At 30.9% G+C, this 10457-nt stretch overlaps 1 protein-coding gene across 1 annotated transcript in view; it reads right to left on the bottom strand.

Moving 5' to 3' along the window:
* The window catches only part of LOC148310324 (fatty acyl-CoA reductase wat-like), a 50108-nt gene that overhangs the window by 23430 nt on the left and 16221 nt on the right, over window positions 1-10457 (bottom strand). The window lies entirely within an intron of this gene.

Raw genomic sequence — 10457 nt, forward strand, 5'->3', positions numbered from 1 at the left:
TTTCCATTTCTCATTTTGGGACAAGGGACATAAGATTAACAAGACTGAAACACAAATAAGAATATAAAAAAGAAATAAAAAAAAAAAATAAAACTAGCACATAATTTATTTATTAGGAGGTTTTTAATTAATTTTTAGGTTCATACAAATTTGAAAATGGTTCAAAATCTGCAATATTCCATATATATATATATATATATATATATATATATATATATATATATATATATATATATATATATATATATATATATATATATATATATATATATATATATATATATATATATATATATATATATATATATATATATATATATATATATATATATATATATATATATATATATATATATATATATATATATATATATATACATATATATATATATACATATATATATATATATACATAAGTATATACATACATAATCAAAGGGACAATCCAATCTTGATATATGAACATTTGAAATTACTGCCGGTACGTGGAATATTGTGGATGAGTATCATCGTTGAACAACAAAATAGACAAAAATATCCACATCTTCTAGTACACAACCATGATACACGATTTACCCACAACGAAAGTTTGATAGTCCCAAGAATTAACAATAAATATGGGAGTCCAACACTGCAATATATCGTTAGAAACATTTTAAATTTGTTGCCGACGGAGGTTAGAGGTCAAAATAATATATGGAATAAAGGCAAAATAAAGGAATGGGTAAATGATCATGAATTAATTCTATGAAAATTGTAAAATACGTTATATTTTAATATTTTTTCTCTCTTTTTTGTGTGTATATTAGGTTAAAATTGATAAAAACAATTAAAAAACGTATGTAAAAAGAACTCCACCGACAAGACACACAAGGTGGCTTGGTGGGTCTCTGCAAAAAATATTTTAAATATGTTTATAATTGTTCTTTAAATAAATGTATACAATTTATGTAAAAAAAAATAAAAGTCACAAATGTACAGTTCTACACGCGATATTTTTAGGTCATCATATGCATGAAAATATATAAAAATGTATTTATATAATGGCAATACAAGGAAAAAAAGAACAAACCACTTAAAAGACAATAAATGCATATGATATTGGATTTATTTTTTAAATCCTGCATATATATAATATAACAGAACTTTGAACGCTAATATTTCAAATAAAAGCAAATAGTTCTATGCGGAAAACGAAAAAGTAATAAAAATATCATAATATAAGTGTGTTATAACAAATATATGTAAAATAAACAGTCCGATGTGCAAAAAATGTTATTTTTGAACTGCGTTCAAGGTAAATTATTGTCGTTATCATTTAAATATTGTTATTGTTATTTTCATGTAAAGGTGTTTTTTAGAGGTATAAAAATTCTAAATTCCCGCAATAAATTGATGGTGGCACCCGCCGTGTGGCATGTTGCGCCATCTTGTTGAATCCACAGCTTTGTCACATCATTGCCATTCAACTGAGGTACGAAGAAGTCAGTAATCATGGTTCTGTAGCGCTCTCCATCGACCGTAACATTCTGGACAGCATCGTTTAAAAAAATATATGGGCCGATGATTCTACCTGCAAAAGCATACCAAACAGCGACTTTTAATGGATGCAAGAGCGTCTCGACAAAGGCTTCTGGGTTTTCTCCACTCCAAATACGGCAATTCTGATTTTTGATACTTATAGCCATTTAACGAAAAAGAGGATCAAGCTGTTTTCTGCCCATTCAATGAACCTACGAATAGTGGTCATTTAGTATGAAAAGTCATTTTATTTATGACGTTATTGAAAGGAGTGAGCGATATGTGGATATTTAATTAAGGAAAAAGCTCTCCTGTTTTTATTTTTAGTATTTTTTATGAACTTTTTTATGCGATTTTTGGTACATTCTATCATATTGATTTAAAGTTATGCGGTTTTTAAAAATAATGGAACCCATCTCCTAGTTTTGTATGTAGTTCAAGTATTTTTTTATGCGATTCCCCGTGGAACGTATATATCGTATAAAAAGAGACCCAAGTGTACATGACAGGAATTAGAATAACCGACTTCCTAATACATCTTTTATGGTTATTTTGTTGAAAAGCCTTGTGAAATTCTATGTTTTATGAATGATGGGGTCAGTTCAAGAGCTTACGAGATGAATTTATTGCCGTCTGACCTCGGAAACTAAATGCAATGTGTTTGCATCACAATTAAACAATTATTCTGACCTTACTACGATGCGTTCAACTGACCTTAGATGTTTCAAAACTAAACAGTTTATTTTTAAAATGAAAAGCGAAGTACTTTTTGAATGAAGTAAACAACATATCGTCGTTGATATTGCAAATGTAAAATCTCAAGAGCAAACTGTTTCACAGATATACAAATAATTGGGTTATGGTCCCGTGGTTAGTGTCGCAGGCTCTTGAGATAGTTTCTCGGTTCAAATTCAATCTACCACAATTTTTATACCTATTTTTAATAATGTATAAAGAGAAATAATTATCAATAATATAAAATTGAAGTATTTTTGTAAATAATTAAAACGAATTATTTCTCTTTTTACTAAAAAAAAACTAATAAAATGTGAATGATTTTGGCCTAGGTGACGTTGTCCATGACAGAAGGACCTACAATTTGAGAGCGAGGAGAGCTGACTCCAACAGTCTACAAAGACGATTAGTTTGGATGGAACCAGGAAGAAGAAGAAGAATATGGTATTCTCTCTGCCTACTCCTAAAGCGGTGTAATGTTTATTTAGTTAAAATGACGAATTTTGTAAAAATGGTGAATGTTGAACGTTGAAAAGAATACGTTGAATCGTCAGAACCATCTTTTCGAAGACGTTCCATATTTGATTCAAACAACTGTCAAAGATGTTCCAATATCCGTGATCAATCGGCCTTTGGTTGTGCTCACAAATCTGCCCACGAACTTGCGGACCGATATTGAATAACCGTCAAAACTTTCTCTTTTGCCGCCAAATATTGAAAAAGTTGTCTCCATTCTTATGTCAATTAGCACAGTAAAAAATAATTGCATAAAATGCGTAATTAGCAAAGCATGTTTTCATATTGAATGGCGATTGAACCCGGAACTCTGTTTATAGTGAAGACCACGTGCTTTATATATATATATATAAATATACATATGTGTATATATATATATTTATATATATATATATATATATATATATATATATATATATATATATATATATATATACATACATATATATATATATATATTGTATATATATATATATATATATATATATATATATATATATATATATATATATATATATATATATATATATATATATATACATATATTTTTTTTTTTAATAATTTTTTTTAAAATTTAATTTCTTTAATATAGATACATTTTTCAGTACAACATAATACATTTTCTTAACATTTAAACATATGGCTAACTTTTAGTTTTAGATTCGCTGTACCTCTCCAAAAAAGAGACTGAGCTCTTGTACTTGGAGAGGGACATACACTCAAGGTTTAATGTTTTATATAATTAATGGTATAATTGTCTTTTTAATTTTTTTTTTAAAGATTTTTATAGATATATATATATATATATATATATATATATATATATATATATATATATATATATATATATATATATTTGATATATATATATATATATATATATATATATATATATATATATATATATATATATATATATATATATATATATATATATATATATATATATATATATATATATATATATATATATATATATATATATATATATATATATATAATATATATATAAACATAATATTTCTTTAAGGTGGTATGGATATGTGGTGAATGTAAGCGGGAGAACCGAAGGAATACGACCGAAAAAGACTTGACACGATCAGATCAATCAGTACCTAAAATCTGGTGGTGTTAAAAGTCTGCGTAATCGGAGGGCATGTATGACTAGATGGATGTGAAAGAAGCGAGGAGTGTAAGTCAGAAGAAGTGTGGCATACCATCCTCTCTGCCTAACCCTATATGTACCATATGTAAACGATTATAATTTTAATCATCAAGTGTTTCGTGCATATTGTTAGTTTAGAACAGTTTAAGTTACACAAGTTTAGGCGAGCATAAAGATGCAACCCCGAGTGCCCAAGCTACTGTTGATAATTTATGCTCCATTTCCGTATATTTTTTATTCTGTGTGTAAAAAAAGATAATCCTTCTTCATCAGCAGAAATAGTGGGAGTTAGCTGCAAAAACATATAAAAACGCGTTGGTTTTACAAATAATATCCTTTTTTACTATCTCCAATTCAATCAGTATAACTTTAAATTTTTTTTAAACAAAATTAGTAATATTAGTATATAACCACTCACCGAGATTTTTTTGTCTACCGGCTTCCAGACGTACCCGTCTCTTCGTCAGGACAATCACTACCACAGCATGCAAACAGTACTACCCGTCACTACCGTAGCACTATTTACACACTTTAAACTGCACAAAATGCTTAACACATACGATTTTGGTCGACCCGAAAACCAACATGCACTAGGGGTTTAGCAGAACCATGCATTAAGAACCGAGGTCAAACATGCCCAGAGTGAATATTTGACCTCGGCTCTTAGTGCTATGGTAGAGAAGGGTAGTATTGTTTGCATGCTGTTGTAGTGATTGTCCTGACGAAGAGACGGGTACGTCTCGAAACCGGTAGACATAAAAATCTCGGTGAATAGTTATATACTAATACTACTAACATTTTAGTTAAATAAATATAATAGTTATATTGATCGAATTTGAGATGAAAAAAAAATTGGAGTTTTTTGGGCAAACAAAAGTGAAGCTCATTTATCTAAGCGGAGAGCTGATCACCTTTTCTTCGTGTGCTAACGATCAAGATAACACTGCGTTTATATGATGCAGTGCCCTATGCACCATTGGGGTGCGAATAAGGGTTTGAATGAATTATGAATTAACCCTGTTGTTTGAGCGCCACTTTTGACACCCGCGCCGCAGTTTGGCGACCCCTGGCGTAAGGTAACGGTGCCTTTTGCCGTCGGCATGGTATATCCGGAAATTATTACAAACGCGATCTTCAAAACATGGACCAGATATTTCCCAATCACGTTTGTTATGCAACGCAAACCGGCTTTTTACCATAATTCATAATTTGTATATTATAGTGTTCAACGCTCATCTCGGAGTGTATTTGTGATAGTCAAGAACCGTTGTGAGAACTCCGCTTTAACGAGTACCTATGGAGCGATTCTTCAACCGTTTCGTCTAGGCACTTTTGAAGAAATTTTAGCCAATGTCTCCAAATAATTTTTCACATATCGCTTACTGCTTTCAAGAACGTCATAAATAAAAAATTGTCAATTTTCAGTTATGCATGGTTTCGGAAATCCTCATAAAATGTACTATATCCCAGCAAAAGCGGCATATTTTAAACTTAATATTCACCCGCTACAGGGCAGAAAGTGTTGTTTTTGAATTTTGAAGAAAAGGTATTGTTTTTTTTTTTTTAAATATACTAAATATTTTTCTATCAGGTTTTACCTAAAAAGATCTGTTGCACGGTAAAAAGTTCAATAAGTGGCTTGAAATTTATTTTTAATGCATTGTATTATATTTTTATACTTTAAAAACGTTCTCCTGAAAAATCAAGTTTTTTGATTTATGACGTTCTTGAAAGGAGTGAGCGATATCATCTTAACAACGGCAATAAAGCTTTCCTAAATAAAAGCTTTCATCCCACCATAGATGTCTCTAGTGAACTCTCACATACAGTGTTTCGAGTTTGATCTATGTATCTAGAAGATTCGGGTCTCAATAAAAAGCTTATTTATATCTCACCAATAGATGTCTCTAGTGAAGTTCTAGTGATTCAAGAACAATGTTTCGAAATTGGTTCATACATATAGAACTTCCAAGAATTTGAGTTGTGTGGTTGTCAAACATGGGTATATTTGGTGAATGTTACACGTGTGTAATGTGATCACTTAAACCAGCTTGTGACGGTTGTAAGCCCCGTAAATGGCCAGATTTCCATATTCTTCTTCATCTATGTTGAGATGTAAAAAATAATGTAATCGAACGGTGTTGGAAAAAAAGCATAATAAAATGAGTGAATTTTTTACTCAATATTTATTCAATATTACCCTGGTCTGATACCTGAAGCGGAGGAGTGATCAACTTTCCTTCATAGGTTATCGATCAAGACAACACTGCATTTATTTGACGTAATGCCTTATACACCATCGGGTGTGGATTTGAAGGGTTTGAAGAAGAAGATGATTAAAATCACGCAATTATACGGCTGTCCAAACTCAAAACACAGTAAGGAACATTTTTCTGTAGTAGGTTTTTTTGCATTTTTGGACCAAGTAGATTCTACTAAAAATGCAAAAAAACGGAGGTAGGTATTGCAAAAAAAAATGTCCCTTACTGTGTTTTAAGTTTGGACAGCTGTATAGTACTTATTATATTATGAAGAGGAAACCCACTCACAAATAGTAATAGGCGATGAAACTTGTAAAGTTGAAGCATAAGCAAGGCCATGATAAGCGGTGACGCATAAGCTGTAGCTAGATATCAGGCAGGAGAGTAATTTCCAAAAAAATACGTTAAATGTTACCTGTATTTAGAAAAGCATTGCGACTGCTGGGTTTTAAAATTAGTCAATCTGTCGAAAAAAATACGATTGCTTTTATCGTTATGCGTAGGTACGTTGTTAAAAATTTCAGCGCTATCATCACGAACTTGCCCTTGTGTCGTTACGACTAATGGTAATCGTTAATGTGACCGCTAGTGAGGTGAGTATAGTCAAGGCTGGTTTTTCACGCTTAGTTTAAGTAAAACTATACAGATAAACCTGGTTTTACGCTGGAGCTCTATTTTGAGAGACACCGTTGTAAAAAATAATCGGCTTAAAATTAACACAAATACAATGAATGATTAACACAAATTAACACAAATACAAGGATGGGTTTCGTGTCAAATTTCTGAGAACAACCTAACAATTTTAAAAATATATATATTTATTCATCTTTTCACCCTTATACGCACCCAAAGATGCAAAGGGCACTGAATCGAATTGACGCAATGTTATCTTGATCGGTACTTACATGAAGGCAAGGTGCTCACTCCTGCGCTTCAGGGACTAGTACAGAGTAATAATATATAAATATCAAAGGGTAAAATCACAGAAGACTTCCATATTCTTCTTCATCTTTGATGTGATGTCAAAAAATAATATGAAAAATACTCCTATAATTGGAGATAATCCCGATTCGTGAACAAGTATTTGGACACACTCAAAATGTACCTTATAAATAAATTATCTGGTCAAAGCTAGTTATAAGCTAGAATGATAAAAATGAAAATGATATTTTCTGGCGTTTCTCATGTGTGTGATTATAATCCAGGATTCGGACCTCACATACTAATATAAGAGTTTCTGCTCAGTAAAAAGCATTTTTACATCTCACCAATAGATGTCTGTAGTAAAATTCTAGTGATTCAAGAACAATGTTTCAAAATTGGTTCATATATATAGAACTTCCAAGAATTTGAGTAGTGTAGCTGTCAATAATAGGTGGAATTAGTGAATGTTACATGTGTGTAAAGTGATCACTTAAACCAGAATGCCCAGACTTCCATATTCTTCTTCATCTTTGATGAGATGTCAAAAAAATATATGAAAAATACTCCTATAATTGGAGATAATCCAGCTTTGTGAACAAGTATTTGGACACAATCAAAATGTTGTAAAAACCTTGTCATTTAAAAAGGTAAAAAAATAAAATATTTGTTTTAATCATATCGTTAAATTATTATATAAAAACATAAATTAAAAAAAATAAATAAAAAACCAACTAACTAACTAACCATCACGCCGCCTCTCCGCAGGGGTAGGCAGAGAGAAAAGAACGCCACACCACTCTGTCTTTGCAAACATTCTTCGCCTCTTCCACGTTCATGCATCTCCTAACACATACCCGCCGATTGTTACGACTCCTAACCCGACCACTTTCAAGTATTTGGCATACCTGATCGTGCCATGTTTTTCTCGGTCTTCTTCTGCTCCTTTTTCCACTTACATTCGCCTCATAAATTTGTTTTACCGTTCTTTCCTCACTCATACGTTCCACATGTCCAAACCATCTCAACACACCTTTCTTAATTATATCGATAATGCTTATCTCAGCTTTGCATTCCTTCCTTATTTCACTATTCGCACATCTATCATACATCGTTTTGTCGCACATTCTTCTGAGAGATCGCATTTCGACTGCATTCAATTTACTTTCATCCTTTTTTTGCCAACTCCATGTTTCACTTTCATACATTAGAGTTGGAACCAGGACTCCGTTGTGCACTGCCAGTTTAGCTAAAAAATTAATGACATCGAATTACACTTCATTTTCATCTATTTTTATAGCTTAATTTATAATTTATAACTTAATTTATAATAGAGTCGTATCGAAAAAAATATCAGCTAATATCGAAGTTCAAAGATAAATACTGTTCGAGCTATAAAGTAAAGCTAATCTCCAATTATAGGAGTTATTTTTTAACATACATTTTTTAACATCTCATCATTGATGGAGAAGAATATGGAAATCTGGGCATTTATGGGGCTTACGACCGTAATAGGATGGTTTAAATGTTCACTTTACTCGAGTGTAACATTCACCGATTCTCGCCATGATTGATAACAACACTACTCAAATTCTTGGAACTTATAGATATATCGATTAAACTCGAAACATAGTGTTTGACTTCAAAAGAATTTGACAAGAGACATCTATGGTGGGATGATAGAAGCTTTTCATTAAGCAGAAACTCTTTTTTTGGTATGTTATGTACAGCTCGTTTATTTGTATTATCCGTCTTGTCATATTTTCTAAATAAGACACCACTAAATCCCATAGATCCGTCCGCCTCTGTAGTGCAATGGTCAGCACGCTCGGCTACCGTTCTGGAGGTCCCGGGTTCGATTCCCAGGGGGGGGGGCTCAAATTAATAAAAGTGATTTTTTCACTGAAATATTTATTCAATATTACACTGGACTGGTACCTGAAGCGGAGGGCTGATCACCTTTCCTTCATGTGTAAACGATCGAGATAACACTGCGTTTATATGACAGTGCCCTATGCACCATTGGGGTGCGGATAAGGGTTTAATTATATATATATATATATATATATATATATATATATATATATATATATATATATATATATATATATATATATATATATATATATATATATATATATATATATATATATATATATATATATATATATATATATATATATATATATAAATATAATATATATATATATATATATATATATATATATATAAATATAAATATAATTTATATATTTATATATATATAAATATATAAATATATATACATATATATATATAAATATATATATATATATATATATATATATATATATATATATATATATATATATATATATATATATATATATATATATATATATATATATATATATATATATATATATATATATTGGGTTGATGCAAAAGTTTTGACCGTTTTTTACGTATAATTTTTTGTATTATTTTTTTTATATGTATTATTTATTTAATAAATTATATAATTTCCACCAGTTCTTTTAACCTTCTCCCATCTTTCTATCAACTTATTAATACCAGTAGTAAAAAATTCCCTGGATTTTGATGCGAAAAATGAAGTAAGGGATGTTTTTACCTGCTCTATTGTATAATTTTTTTCATCATTTAATTTTTTTTTAAGTTATCGGAATAAATGAAAATCAGAAAGAGCAAGATCTGGAGAATACGGTGGATGCTTGATAACATCCCAGTTTAACTCATTTAGCTTGTGTTGGGTCATCATAGCCATATGTGGTCGCGCGTTGTCGTGATGAAACACTACCCCTTTTCTGTTTACCAATTCTGGTCTATCCTTTTGAAGTTCCATGTTCAATTTGGATAATTGCTGGCTATTTCGTTCTGTTGTACTTGTTTGATCGTGTTCCAAGAGTTCAAAATACACAATACCCTTATTATCCCACCAAACAAAAAGTATAACTTTTCTTATGGATTTCGGTCTTCGAAGTTGTTAATGGGGCTTGTCCAGGTATAGCCCAATGTCTATTTCTTGTCACGTTGTTGTACACGACCCATTTCTCATCTTCCATCACCAAACGATGCAAAAAAGGTTCAAGTTTTTGTCTCGCACTCAAAGCAACGCAAGTTGAAACACGATCCAATAAATTGGCAGCCGACAATTGATGAGGTATCCAAACGTCGTACCGCGAAACCATTTCCATACGCTTCAAATGTCTAAATACGGTTGTTTGGTTGACTCCCATCATTGACACATTTTCGCTGATGGTTAGACGTGGATTGGTGTCAATTATGACTTTTAACTTGTCGTCATCAGACTTCAATGGCCGCCCAGTACGTGGTTTATC

The sequence above is a fragment of the Brachycentrus maculatus genome, unplaced genomic scaffold (genome assembly GCF_059751285.1).
Source record: "Brachycentrus maculatus isolate JH-2025_06_01 unplaced genomic scaffold, ASM5975128v1 h1tg000101l, whole genome shotgun sequence".
NCBI lineage: Eukaryota > Metazoa > Arthropoda > Insecta > Trichoptera > Brachycentridae > Brachycentrus > Brachycentrus maculatus.